We start from the raw sequence: 15,675 nt of genomic DNA, 5'->3' as shown, positions 1-15,675 counted from the left end.
AACACGATTATAAACTGAAAAATTTCACGCCATTAAAGATGTCTGTCTCTAATATGATAGAGAAAATAAAATGCACAAAGGAACACAACTTGTTGACAGTTAAAAGTACACACTAAATTTATGTGGGTTTTGGTCAGAATAAAAAGAAATAGATGATAGGAGTTGTAATTGGAGCCATTTTTAGAAATTAAGCAAATAGTGCATTGCTTATATAAAATATAGTTCATTTTAAAATAAAAGTAATTATAAATAAGTGAGATTTTACTATGCCCCTGGAAGGCAAATATTGCAGATGTTAAGATTTCCAATTCTGCCATTTACTAAGTTGTCATTTAATCTTCCTGAATTTTAATATCCTCATTGGTAAAGTGGACTTGTGTGAATTAAGTTAGGTTTATTTATTTATTTATTTTTAAAAAAAAATTTTTTTCAACGTTTTTTATTTATTTTTGGGACAGAGAGAGACAGAGCATGAACGGGGGAGGGGCAGAGAGAGAGGGAGACACAGAATCGGGAACAGGCTCCAGGCTCCGAGCCATCAGCCCAGAGCCTGACGCGGGGCTCGAACTCACGGACCGCGAGATCGTGACCTGGCTGAAGTCGGATGCTTAAACGACTGCGCCACCCAGGCGCCCCTAGTTAGGTTTATATTTAGATGTATAATATAAATTTTGAGCTGCTGTACAAAGGAAATATGTAGCATATATGCATGATCCTTTGTCTTAGTTTGGGCCACTATAACAAAATATCATAGACTGGGTGGCTTAACCAACAAACATTTGTTTCTCACAGTTCTGGAAGCTGAGGAATCCAAGATCAAGAAGCCAGTAGTTTTTGCCCACAGCAAACTGTATGCGTACATGGCAGAGAGAGAAGCAAGAGAGGAAGCAAGCTCTCCTGTCTGTTATAAAGGCACAAATCCCATTATGAGAGTTCTACCTCTATAACCTAATTACTTCCTACTACCATCACATCAGGGATGTGAATTTTGGAGGGACACAAACATTCAGTCCATACATTATTATTTCTAAAAGTGTGCTGTGACATAATGTAATACATATACTAATATACGTAAGATATCTAAAATAAAGATGCAAGGACCAGAAGCCATATAAAGAGAGGCAAAGATAAATCATTTAAGAATCAGGGATAATATACTTACCATAATAAGCACTAATTTAATTTGAGCTTCTTGGCAGCCAGGGTGAAAAAAAAAGTTGTTATGCTAAGTAATTTTTATTTTATGCTAAGGAGAAATAGTCTAGTTCTTTGGTCAAAAAAAAAAAAAAACTGTTGAGACAAATGCTAGAAGAGATTTATCACTGGGATATCAGCTCCCTAGATGAATCTGTACACATCCCTCTTAAAATATGCAGAGGATATTGGCTGTCATTGGAGACAGCATCTTCAATAATGGCTGTATAAAAATTGCCCAGATAGTCTCCATATGATTGTTTCTTATACCAAATCTTCAACAGGATCCAAGAAATAATACTGAATACTTTAAGTTTTAATTGGACATCATAGCCCAGATATATTGTTTTTTAGTGAACTGAAAGCATACAACTTAAAAATTTGAAATTTTGACTTGAATGTTATTTTCTAGTTTATTTTCAGCCAAAATACAGTTCTACTTTGTTTGTACTCATTCTGCATGCTCAGTTTCTATGTTGTATAATGTATCCACGTTTCTGTTTTCTGAGACCAAAAAAAAATGCTTATCTTTTATTTTTAAGCCTGTTATCAATTTGATAAAAATCTGATTTGCATGAAAGTGAATATTTAAAAATACCACATATTGAGGGTGGCTATATGAATCTATATATGTGATAAAATTGCTTGGAACTATACATGTCCATACACATACACAAGTGCCTATGAAACCTGATGAAATCTGAACAAGGTCTGTGGGTTGTATCAGCGGCAGTTTCCTGGTTGGGGTATATTGTATTAAAGTTGTGTAAATTTGACCCTTCGAGTGAGCTGGATGGAGGGTACATGGGACCTTTCTGATAAGAACAGATACTACACTTGATCTTAGCCAAAAGGCCGAGAAGCGATACATGGGACCTTTCTGTACTGCTTTTTTTTTTTTTTTTTTTTTTTTTTTTCAGTTTCCTTGAGCATCTAATTATTTCAAAATTAAAAGTTTAAAAAGCTCCTTATATCTGAGAGGCATACATGTTCTCTCTTGTATGTGAAATGACCTTGTTTCTTTCAACTCTACTTGTAGTGTGGAGGAAATTATACACACACACACACACACACACACACACACACAAACACACACTTATGCATGTATACACATGCATATAAAATTTTAAAGTATGATCTACAGCAATAACTGTTGGGGTTTTTAAGGTTTGTTTGTTTTGGTTTACTGGGTTTGCACAATTAAAATGGAGGATACAGTTGCCTCTATTTTTTTCTCCCTTCAAATTTTCAAATTTGACTTTCAGGAAAAAATCAACAAAAAATTGCTAGTCCCAAAATAAGATTTAGGGAATTTATTTATTTTATTTTATTTTATTTTATTTTATTTTATTTTATTTTATTTTATTTATTATTTTACTCTATTTTTTGTCAAGTTAGCTAGCATACAGTGTATACGGTGTGCTCCTGGCTTCAGGAGTAGAGTTCGGTGATTCATCACTTACATAAAACATTCCAACAAGTGCCCTCCTCAGTGCCCATCATCCATTCTCCCCCCACACCTCCCCACTCCCTTCCACCCTTTATCTTTCCCTTCCCCCGTAGTCTTCTGTGAAGTTTCTCAACTTCCACATATGAGTGAAAACATAATGGTGTATCTGTCTTTCTCTGACTTATTTCACTTAGGATAATATGCTCCGGTTCCATCCATGTTGTTGCAAATGACAAGATTTCATTCTTTCTCATTGCTGAGTAGTATTCCATTGTATATATAAACTATATCTTCTTTATCCATTCATCAGTTGATGGACCTTTGGGCTCTTTCCATAATTTGGCTATTGTTGATAGCACTGCTATAAATATTGGGGGTGCACGTGCCTCTGTGTCAGCCACTCCTATATCCTTTGGATAAATTCCTAGTAGTGCTATTGCTCTGTCTTAGGGTAATTCAATCTTTAATTTTTTGAGGAACCTCCACACTTTTCCAGAGTGGCTGCACCAGTTTGCATTCCCACTAACAATGCCAGAAGGTTCCCCTTTCTTAGGGAGAGGGAATTTATACTCTCAAGTCTTAGAACAGGTAATGAACAAGTTACAATTTATTAGCTTCTGCCTTCTATGCAACCTATGGTGATAGGTTACACATTAGCATTCCTAGTCTCAGGAGAATTTCTGTGTTTGGCCACAAGCCTCTACTTCAGGTGAGATTTCTGGTAAGTATCAGCCTTTAAGTAGTTTATAATTTACCCTTGTTCTAGAAAACCAATGCAAATAATGTGAGGGGGGAAATGATTTTGCTGATAATCACTTCTGTTTCTGTCCAAGTGTGTCTCTTATATTTAAGGAAGTTGTAGTGTATTCATTGTATTGAAGCATGTATATCAATGTTAAAAAACAAGGTACTATGTAACAAATGCTAAAAGAGGTTACATAATATAGGTCTAGGAAGGAGCTCATTTGTGATTGAGCTCTTTCAATAGTATCCATGAAAAAGAAGGCATTTAATCTGCATAGGATTTCAACCTGTGGAGAGGATGTTAAAGGATTTTTTCAGGAGCACAGAAAAACCTTTTAAAAGATAGATAATATAATGGAGTGATGTCTCAGGAACCCAGGTTAGGGAAGAGCTTCTGTAATGGGGAGCCGTTGAAGGTATTTCAGCAAAAGAATGAAATGTTCAAATTGATACAATAGACAAAGTTAATTTGAAAGAGATGTACATTATAAGATAGGCAGCCATTCTTAAGAAGTGTGCATCTGAAAACACTTAGGGAACATTTTCAAAATACGTTTTTGTAGTCATACGCTAGAACAAGTAAATCATCAGCATCTCTGAGGCTAGAATACAGCCTATTGTATACATATTCTGCAAAAGCTCCCTAAATGATTCTGATGCACATTCCTACTTAAAAATCATTGGGCAGTGGACTAGATGAAGAATAACCACTTAAAAAGCTTTTTTTCCCCCTTTTTCAACTTGAGGAACAAATGAAAGAAAGAACAAGAAGGAAGAGAGAGAGAGAGAGTGTGTGTGTGTGTAGAATCAAAAAAGGTATCATTTAAGAGGAAGGAGTCCATGGGTCCAGAATTTGAATCAAGATAATACCAACAAGAGACATCAATAGTGAGATCCCATCTAGGTGAATATGTTTGGAGGTGTGTTGAACCTGAAGTGCTGTTGTCACATTCTGGTGAATGTGCTTTAGGATTCATGCATTTATGAGTGATCGTTGACCCATGAGAATAGAAGAAACGCTTAAAGGAAAACAGCCATATTTAGGATGTAGAAGACATGAAGGAGCTTGTGAAGAAGCACTGAAAGATTCAAGGGAAATATATTTCTTGTCATGGATTTCATAGAGTTGGTGGTAAACAGTGTCAAGTACTGCCAAGAAAAAAAAATACTGAATTTTGATGACTGGAGAAAGAGACATTCATATTTTAAAAGACATCTTTAAGTTGAGTCTTGTTTAGAGAGAAGTCAAATTTCAAGGGCTATGGTAGGTAATGAGGAAATGAAGGGGGAATATTAACTTTCTGGAAGTTTAACGAGAAAAAAAGAGATGAGTAGTTTGAGGGAAGGGCCGCACTGTGAGAGTGATATAGAGCACTGGAGAGAGGAACATATTTGTTAGGCTAGAACCTGTGGACAAGGACAGAGTAAATCTCTTATAGGGAATAACTGGTGGAGAAAGATCATGGATGAAAAGAGGAGAAATGAAATCATGAACCCAAGTAAATCTGGTATTATAGAAAACTGTCAGAAGATAGGTGAAAGTATAAAAAAAAAAAATGTTAAGGCAGTAAAGAGGGCAATCAGAATAGTGTTTCTGGCATGGCCTCCTATCTTCCCAATAAAATAGAAGTCAAGTCCATCTGTCAGTAAAAGTCAGCAGGAAGGCAATAGTAGGAAACTTGTCGTGTGGGGGGAAAGTTCAGAATTGGGGCTGTGGGGCATGATATCAACTGTCATGAAGATAGAATTTTTTAAATAACTAAATAATAGTGGAGGTTTACTGTGGTTACACATCTTGATTTTTGCATCCATGTGTCAATGTGTGTTGTGCACTTAAAATGTATGTAGACTATAAGGAGTTATTTTGTACTTTGATGTCTGGACAGGAGGAAAAAAACACTGAAAATAACTTGAAATTGATACTTCAGCTTCATAGAAGCATATACTTGGATCAGAATGGGAAGAAAAGTGAGGCAAAAAGAGGAGGAAGCCATTGCAGTAGGCCAGGTGTGATGTGGTAAAAACGGACTACAACAGAAGGAATGAAATTATAATATGAATTGAGATTAGATTGTTTATTATCAGTGTGGTTTATTTTTGCAAAGTAAAACATGCACTGGATTTAAACAGTGCATGAAGGGTTAAACCTGAAGGGTTTAAATAACCCTTCAGATAGTTTGTTTACATGTTGAGGAATTGTGATCTTTTCCGTTTTTATACTTGCTATCACATTCAGATGCCTCTTGTTTATTAAAGTGGCATTTATTTTTTTTTTAATTTTTTTTCAACGTTTATTTATTTTTGGGACAGGGAGAGACAGAGCATGAATGGGGGAGGGTCAGAGAGAGAGGGAGACAGAGAATCGGAAACAGGCTCCAGGCTCTGAGCCATCAGCCCAGAGCCTGACGCGGGGCTCGAACTCACGGACCGCAAGATCGTGACCTGGCTGAAGTCGGACGCTTAACCGACTGCGCCACCCAGGCGCCCCTAAAGTGGCATTTAAAACTCAAAGATTCTTTAAATTTTTACCTTGATAATTGTAGGGCAAAGGACACATTACAGAGCTGCTTTTTCCCAATACTTCATTAGTTTCCAAGTACTATAAAGATGTGACTGTCTTGTTAAAAAGAGATGGAATAATCATTTTCAAGCAGTTGTTACCAATTTTATAGATATGAAGGTGGAGACAGCATTTGAGAAAGTGTTGCATGTGACAGAAATATTAGATGATTTTTCTTGAGTTCAATAAGAAGTCATACATAGTTGCAAATTTTTTTTTTTTTTTTTTTTGGTCCCCTGGATACCAGGCTCCTTCCTAGTCTCTGAGTCAAAGCCTGAATGGCCTTTGGAATTTTTCTTTCCTGAATAACAAGTCTTGGGGGGGGGGGAAAGTCTAATTTATAAAGTTCTTCAAAAATAAGATTTGTTTTTGCTTAAAACTTTCCCCCCTTTATTACCTTAATTTCACCGTTAAAGATGAAGTCAACATTTAGATATATTAAACATAAAATTTTCAGTCTGCTTATGAGAACCTTGTTAATACATGTTATCCTCTGCTCTTAATTGTGTTCTGTTTTAATTTTTCAATTTTTGTTCTTTGTAACCAAGCTGAAGTACTGAGAACTCTCTCTGTTCTTAATCAGTAGTCTCTGCTGCATGTTGCAGATATTTCCCTTGGCTGGGAGGGAATATAAAAGATAAATGCTATTTGAAAGTGAATAATTCACATTCTTCTTGCTGGCTGGAATAAATGTTTGTATCTTTCCCAACACCGTGCTGTTGTCAGTTCAAGTTAAATTTTAAGTTGTAACTGTATATACATGTGGGCACACATACACACATACATATACATAACCTAGCATTTCTTTTAAGTATGAAATGGTTTCATACAAAAGCCTCTCTCATATATAAAATAATTGGAATAAAATTTAGTTTTGATCTTGAGCAGTTTAGACTTATAAAGTAGAATAATAAATTATTTACATTGTAACCCAAAAGCTATTCAGAAATCATTTAAGGTAATTTTATGGAAATAATTGAGTTTAGTTATTGTATAATTTTCTTATAATCTGCAGTTACTCAGTCTTTTGCTAATAAAATGATAGTATAGAAATATAAAAATAAACGGAGTAATTTCAGTGATTTCTTGGTGATTCGTGGATGCTCTATTATTTAAAGGCTTTTTGAAAAAAAAGATTATCAAACAGTTTTGGCTAATGTAAGAAATCCATTGACTGCAGAAATTAGCACAAGTATCATCAGGCGCCCCAAACCTATGTCTATCAGATGCCATGTTGTGACCTAATTTTAAACTGCATCTGTGGAACTAGTGCTTTCTTCCTGATCCTGCATTATAAATGTAAATATGTAAATGTATTTGAAATTTTCCTGCATAAAGACAAAATTTAAACCTGAATATTATATTGTGCCACAAAATTGCAAGTTTGATGCTTTTTTGATACGTGAGTATTTAATGATCATGGTTTTTTCTTCATGACTCCTTTTTGTAATTTCACTGATGTAATATTTATAGCTTTTACTTTCATATCTAGTCTTTCATACATTTTACCTGCACCTGGTTCATGAATAAGTTGCTTTTTGAGTTCCAGAAAAGATACTGATGGATTCACATTTTTCGTTTAAATGCTTAAGACATATTTGAATAAACTAACAAAGATTTAACCTGTTGAACCATCCTTTCAGTCAGTCTTTTATATGACATAGGAAAAAATTTATCACTACTAGGAAGATTAGATTTAGAAACATGCCTTTATGTCATTGAAGACATGTATTTATGTTCCTGCCTCTAGAAAGTCTCAGCATCTACACCATGGGTCATATGTTTTGAGTGTTTTTATTCCAGTAGTGATGATGAGTAAATCCCTGGAAATTCTCACTTTGTGTCTTTGTATTCTTTTGTGTATATGGATGCACCAAGTACTTTAATCAACAAATATTGATTGAGCCCACTGTGTTCAGGGCACTATGCCACTGATGGGCATCATAGGAGAAAATAAGAGCAAGAAATTCACATCCTTGTGGGGCTTACACAGGAGGCAATAAAGAAGTAAATAGTACAAGAAGAAAATATTTACAGACTGTGGTCATTGATATCAAAGGAATAAGCAAGATGATGTAACGGAGAGAATCTGAAGGTGAAGAAAGTTGTCTCTGAGGATGTTATTTGAGCTGAGGTCTGAGAAATGAGAATAAACTATTTAAAGAGAAGAGGAAGAATATTTCTTTAGAAGTATAGCAACTGCAAAGCCCTGAGTGAGGAAAGAACTTACTGTGTTTAAAGAACAGAAAAGAGATCAAGATAAAGGAGCTGCGGTGTACAGGAAGAGTATTGTACAAAAACATGGAAGAAATAAGACCTAGATCATAGAGAACCTTGTGGATTATTCTAGAGTAATAAGAATTTATCAAAGGGGATCTGATTCGGGTTTTAAAAACCTCACTCGTGGAGGTGCATGGAAAGTGGGTTGAAAAGAATGGAAGTTGAGTAGTAAGATGGAAGCATGGAGACCCAATTGTGAGACTTGTAGTTGTCATTGTTGTTGTCGTTGTTCAGGCAAGAGGGAAGGGTGACCTGGTTTAGGATTATGGTAGTGAGGATGATGGAAGGCATCAGAAGAATTTGAGAAGTATTTGCAGTGGTGGATGGATCAGGAATGTGAGAATAAGAGAGAAATCAAGAGTAATGTCTAGATTTGGAGCTTCAGCAGCTAGTCAGAGGTTAGGGCAGTTTACTGATACAGGAGAGAACAAAGATTGTTTTCTTATATTTTTCTGACTTTTGCTCTTACTGCTGCTTGTTTTTCTGGGGGCAGTAATAAGTCTGAGTTTTTTATAGAGATACGCAAGAGGAAATGATAGGTGGGCAATTTCTATATCTTTATATTCATGTACATTTTGGGGATAAACACCCAAAAAGTTTAGGTAATTTTTTGCATTTAGCATAATATTCAGATTATACTTGGATAGGTGGTGTAGATTCGGAAAAAAAAATAGAAAGCTTAAGGGAGTAAAGCTAGAATTCATCATTTTTAAAATAATGATTTTTTTAAGTACAAGAAACTTCTAGAATAAGTCATCTATTCCACCCCTTCCAAATTTTACAGGAAAGGAAACTGAGTCCTGAGAGTTCAAGTGATTTTTCAGGTTAGTGTTAAACTAAAATCCATTTCTGTGGTTCATTGTCTCTGTAAGTACTATATTTGAAGAAGTTATCACTTTCATAAATACATCATTAAGTACATTTATGCTTCAATTTTTTTTAATTTTTTTAAATGTTTATTTATTTTTGAGACAGAGACAGAGCATGAATGGGGGAGGGGCAGAGAGAGAGGGAGACACAGAATCTGAAGCAGGCTCCAGTCTCTGAGCTGTCAACACAGAGCCTGATGCGGGGCTTGAACCCATGGACCGTGAGATCATGACCTGAGCTGAAGTCGGACGCTCAACCGACTGAGCCATCCAGGCGCCCCAATTTATGCTTCAACATTAATGGTTCAGCTCTTAGAATTGCAGATATAGGGGGAAAATTGCAGCTATAGGAATATGCTGTAAGAATTTTGCTAAAAGCTAATCCTAAACCAACATTTTGTTTAATCTGTTAAAAATCACAAAAATAAACTTTACCTAATTGAAAGAGATGGAGCAGAACCAAGTGAGGAGGGAAAAGCTCCTTACATTTTTCCAAATTTGAAAATGTTATGTAAAACATATATATGTGCATAAATATGCTTTATTATCATATTTGATCCTTTACTTTTGTCATTTTCTATAAATGTAGAGGAGTCTATGAAATACTTCCCCCATTTATTCACTGGGAAATAAAAGACACTGTGATTTCATTAGGATTCTTAGTAAAACTAAGGAAAGCCATATAACAATCTGAGAGTTTTATTGTTCTCAAACCAGTTAGACAAACATAGGTTTTCAGACAAATATCTGTTGCTTTGTCCTATTTCTTCTGTATACAAAGTGATAGATGATAAAAATTAAAATTATACTGTCTTTAATAATTGTCTGAAAAAATTCTTCCATTCCTGGCATGAAGAATGATAGGAATTTATACACATCTTACATATTTTTAACAAATATTTTTCTAATGTTTATTTATTTTTGGGAGACAGAGACAGAGTATGAGTAGGGCGGGGGGCAGAGAGAGAGGGAGACACAACTGGAAGGAGGCTCCAGGCTCTGAGCTGTCAGCCTAGAGCCTGACACGGAGCTCGAACTCACAGGCTATGAGATCATGACCTGAGCTGAAGTCGGAGCCTTAACCAACCGAGCCACCCAGGCGCCCCAACAAATATTTTAAAATTAAGTTTTGATCAACTTTTACTGATTGATACACTTTTAAATTTGTCTAATTTATTGGCATTGTAAAGTGATCTTTTCTTTTTAGTAGCTCACTAACAGAAAAAATTTTTTTGGATACTGTGCTTTGATGAAATAAATTGAGGATTTATTTATTTTTAATATAAGTCTAAGTTAACATATAGTGTGATAATGATTTCAGCAATAGAATTTAGTGATTCATCACTTACGTATAACACCCAGCATTCATCCCAACAAGTGTCATCCATATAGCCCAGTCCCCCACCCAGCACCCCCACCAGCAACCCTCAGTTTGTTCTCTGTATTTAAGTCTCTTGTGGTTTGTCTCCCTTTCTGTTTTTATATGATTTTTGCTTCCCTTCCCTTATCTTCATCTGTTTTGTACCTTAAATTCCTCATATGAGTGAAGTCATATGATATTTGTCTTTCTCCGACTGACTTAATTCCCTTAGCATAAATACAGTCTGGTTCCATCTATGTTGTTGCAAATGGCAAGATTTCATTCTATTTGATTGCTGAGTAATATTCCATTGTATATATTCCATTGTATATGCGCACACACACACACACACACACCCCACATCTTCTTTATCCATTCATCAGTCGATGGGTTTGGGGCTCTTTCCACACTTTGGCTATTGTTGATAGTGCTGCCCTAAACATTAGGGTGCATGTACCCCTTCAAAACAGCACTCCTGTATCCTTTGGATAAATACCTAGCAGTGCAATTGCTGGATAATAGGGTAGTTCTATTTTAAATTAAAAAAAAAAATTTTTATTAGTTTTCTTTAGTTTTGAGAGGCAGAGAGAGAGCATGAGTGGGGAAGGGGCAGAGAGAGAGGGGAACCCACAATCTGAAGCAGGCTCCAGGCTCTGAGTTGTCAGCACAGAGCCGATGCAGGGCCCGAACTCACGAACCGTGAGATCATGACCTGAGCTGAAGTCGGCCGCTCAACTGACTGAGCCACCCAGGTGCCCCTGTATTTTTAATTTTTTGAAGAACCTCATACTGTTTTCCACAGTGGCTGCACTAGTTTGCATTACCACCAGGAGTGCAAAAGTGTTCCTCTTTCTCTGCATCCTTGCCAACCTCTGTTGTTTCCTGAGTTGTTAATTTTAGTCATTCTGACAGGTGTAAGGTGGTATCTCATTGTGGTTTTGATTTGTATTTCCTTGATGATGAGTGATGTTGAGCATATTTTCATGTGTCTTTTGGCTATCTGGACGTCTTCTTTGGAAAGGTGTCTATTCATGTTTTTTACCATTTCCTCACTGGATTATTTGTTTTTTGGGTGTTGAGTTTGATAAGTTCTTTATAAATTTTGGATACTAACCCTTTATCTGATATATCATTTACATTTGCATTCCGTCGGTTGCCTCAGTTTAGCTGATTGCTTCACTGTGCAGAAGATTTTTTATCTTGATGGGGTCCCAGTAGTTCATTTTTGTTTTTGTTTCCCTTGCCTCAGGAGACATGTCAAGTAGGAAGTTGCTGTGGCCAAAGTCAAAGATGTTGTTGCCTATTTCCTCCTCTAGAATCTTGTTAGCTTCCTATCTTACATTTAGGTCTCTCATCCATTTTGAATTTATTTTTGTGTATGGTGTAAGAAAGTGGTCCAGGTTCATTCTTCTGCATGTCGCTGTGCAGTTTTCCCAGCACCACTTGCTGAAGAGACCGTCTTTATTCCATTGGATATTCTTTCCTGCTTTGTCAAAGATTAGTTGGCCATACATTTGTGGATCCATTTTTGGGTTCTCTATTCTCTTCCATTAGTTTGTGTGTCTGGTTTTGTGCCAGTACCATATTGTCTTGATGATTACAGCTTTGTAATTTAGCTTGAACTCCAGAATTGTGTTTCCTCCAGCTTTGGTTTTCTTTTTCAGGATTGCTTTTCCTATTCGGGGTCTTTTCTGGTTCCATACAAATTTTAAGATTGTTCTAGCTCTGTGAAGAATGCTGGTGTTATTTTGATAGGGATTGCACTGAATATGTAGATTGCTTTAGGTAGTATTGACATTTTAACAATATTCTTCTAATCCATGAGCATGGAATGTTTTTCATTTCTTTCTGTCTTCTTCATTTCTTTCATAAGCTTTCTATAGTTTTCAGTGTATAGATTTTTCACCTCTTTGATTAGGTTTATTCCTAGGTATTTTATGGGTTTTGGTGTAATTGTAAATGGGATCGATTCCTTCGTTTCTCTTTCTGCTGCATCATTATTGATGTATAGGAATGCAACCGATTTCTGTGCAGCAATGTTATATCCTGCGACTTTGCTGAATTCATGGATCAGTTCTACCAGATTTTTGGTGGAATCTTTTGGTTTTCCACATAGAGTATCATGTAGTCCGTGAAGAGTGAAAGTTTGACTCCCTCCTGGCTGATTAGGATGCCTTTTATTCATGGTGAGAGTGGACATATTTGTCATGTTCCTGATCTTAGGGGGAAAGCTCTCAGTTTTTCCCCATTGAGGATGATTTTAGCTTTGGGTCTTTCGTATATGGCTTTTATGATCTTGAGATATGATTCTTCTACCACTACTTTCTTTCTTGAGGGTTTTTATCAAGAAAAAACATTTTGTCAAATGCTTTCTCTGCATCTGCTGAGAAGATAATGTGGTTCTTACTCTTTCTTTTATCAATGTGTTGTATCACATTGATTTGTGGATATTGAACCAGCCCTGCATCCAAGGAATAAATTCCAGTTGATCATGGTAGATAAGTATTATATTATTGGATCCAGTTTGCTGGTTTCTTGTTGAGAATTTTTGCATCATGTTCATCAGGGAAATTTGTCTGTAGTTCTCCTTTTTAGTGGGGTCTTTGTCTGGTTTTGGAATCAAGGTAATGCAGGCCTCGTAAAATGAGTTTGGAAGTTTTCCTTCCATCTCTATTTTTTGGAATAGCTTCCAAGGAATAGGCCTTAAATTAACTCTTCTTTAAATGTTTGATAGAGTTTCCCTGGAAATCCATCTGGCTTAGACTCTTATGTTTGGGAGATGTTTGATTACTGAGTCAATTTCTTTACTGGTTATGGGTCTGTTCAAATTTTCTATTTCTTCCTGTTTCAGTTTTGGTAGTTTATATGTTTCTAGGAATTTGCCTATTTCTTCCAGGTGGCCCACTTTGTTGACATATAATATTCTGTTATTATCGCTTGTATTTCTGCAGTGTTAGTTGTGTCTCTTTTTTTTATGATTTTATATATTTGGCTCCTTTCTTTTTCCTTTTTGATCAAGCTGGTTAGGGGTTTATCAGTTTTGTTAATTCTTTCAAAGAACCTCCTGATGTCATTGATGAGCTCTACTGTTGTTTTGATTTGGATGCTATTGGTTTCTACTCTAATCTTTATTATTTCCCATTTCTGCTGGTTTGGGGCTTTATTTGCTGTTCTTTTCCCAGCTCTTTTAGGTGTAAGGTTAGATTGTATATTTGAGACCTTTATTCCTCCTTTATGAAGGCCTGGATTGCCATATACTTCCCTCTTACAACTGCCTTTACTGCACACAAGAGGATTTGGGCTGTCATATTTTCATTTTCATTGGCTTCCATGTAATTTTTAATTTCCTCTTTAATTTATTGGTTAAGCCATTCATTCTTTAGTAGGACGTTCTTTAATCTCCCAAGTAGTCATGACTTTCCAAATTATTTTGTGTGTGGTTGATTTTGAGTTTCATAGCGCTGTGGTCTGAAGATATGCAAGGTATATCTTCTTGATCTTTTTGTACTTGTTGAAGGCTGATTTGTGTCCCAGTATGTGATCCACTGTGGAGAATGTTCCATGTGCACTTGAGAAGAATGTGTATTCTGCTGCTTTAGGATGAAATGTTCTGAATATATGTTAAGTCTGTCCTGTCCAGTGTGTTATTCAAAGCCATTGATTCCTTGTTGATTTTCTGCTTAGATGATCTGTCCATTGCTGTAAGTGGGGTGTTGAAGTCCCCTACTATATAGTATTATTATCAGTGAGATTCTTTGTAATTAATTGATTTATATATTTGGGTGTTTTCATGTTGGGGACATAAATATTTATAATTGTTAGATCTTCTTTGTGGATAGACCCCTTGATTATGATATAATCTCCTACTTCATCTCTAGTTACAGTCTTTATTTTAAAATCTAGTTTGTCTGATATAAGTATGGCTACTCCATCTTTCTTTTGATGACCATTAGCATGATAGATGGTTTTCCATCCCCTACTTTCGGGGTGCAGATGTCTTTAGGTTTAAAATGAGTCTGTTGTAAGCAGCATATAGCAGGTCTTGTTTGTTATCAATTCTGATGCCCTATGTCTTTTGATTGGAGTGTTTAGTCCTTTGACATTTAGAGTAATTACTGAAAGATATGAAGTTAGTGTCATTGTGTTGCCTCTAGAGTTGGTGTTTCTGGTGGTGTTCCCTGGTCCTTTCTAGTCTTGCTGCTTTTGGTCTTTTTTGTTTTGCCTTTTCTCCACTCAAAGGGGTCCCCCTTAAAATTTCTTGCAGGGCTGGTTTAGTGGTCATGAACTCCTTTAGTTTTTATTTGTCTGGGAGACTCTTTCTCCTTCTATTTTGAATGACAGCCTTGCTGGATAAAGAATTCTGTCTGCATATTTTTCTGATTCAGCCTGTTGAATATATCCTGCCACTCCTTTCTGGCCTGCCAAGTTTCTGTGGATATGTCTGCAGCAAACCTGATTTGTCTTCCCACATAGATTAAGTACTTTTTTCCTTTGCTGCTTTCATCATTCTTTCCTTGTTATGTATTTTGTTAATTTGACTATGATATGCCTTGGTGATGGTTGGTTTTTGCATGGATTTTGATGTCTGCATCCTTCCTCAAATTAGGAAAGTTTTCCTCTCTCATTTGCTCACATAAAAACTTCTGCCCCTTTTTCTCTCTCTTCATCTTCTGGGACTCCTATGGTTCAGATGTTATTCCTTTTTAATAAGTTGCTGAGTTCTCTAAGTCTTGTATCATCCTCTTTTGCCTTTGTTTCTCTCTTTTTTCTGCTTCCTTATTCTCCTTAATCTTACCTTCTGTATCACTGATTCACTGCTTCATCCATCCTTGCCATCGTATCATTCATTTGAGATTGCCTCGTGGTTATAGCATTTTCAGTTTCATTCTGACTAGATTTTACTTCTTTTTTCAACCCCAGCCAGTATTCTTTTTATTGTGGTTCTAAATTCTAGTTCAGACATCTTGCTTATCTCTGTGTTGTTAAACCCCTGGCTGTCATTTCTTCCTGTTCTTTCTTTGGGGTGAATTCCTTCATTTTGTCATTTTGTAGGAAGAAAATGAATTAGTAAAATAATTAAAATTAAAAACAAAACAAAAAATTAAATAAAGGAAGCTAGATCCTAGGTGCGTTTTGGTCTGCTTGTTGAAAGTAGCTTGATAGAATAGAGAAAGGAAAGAAAAGAAAGAAAAAAAAAGATAAGAAAAAATATAAGAAT

At 35.9% G+C, this 15,675-nt stretch overlaps 1 protein-coding gene and 1 pseudogene across 5 annotated transcripts in view; one reads left to right on the top strand and one right to left on the bottom strand.

The window, feature by feature from the left end:
- Window positions 1-15,675, top strand: part of RAP1GDS1 (Rap1 GTPase-GDP dissociation stimulator 1) — a 180,102-nt gene that overhangs the window by 85,984 nt on the left and 78,443 nt on the right. The gene's annotated exons all lie outside the window — the stretch shown is intronic.
- LOC112859212 (U2 spliceosomal RNA) lies at window positions 1,936-2,061 on the bottom strand (annotated as a pseudogene).

This window comes from Puma concolor, chromosome B1, assembly GCF_028749965.1.
Source record: "Puma concolor isolate L17-30 chromosome B1, mPumCon1.1.hap2, whole genome shotgun sequence".
Taxonomy (NCBI): Eukaryota; Metazoa; Chordata; class Mammalia; order Carnivora; family Felidae; genus Puma; species Puma concolor.
This window is presented reverse-complemented; position numbering and strand designations above follow the sequence as displayed.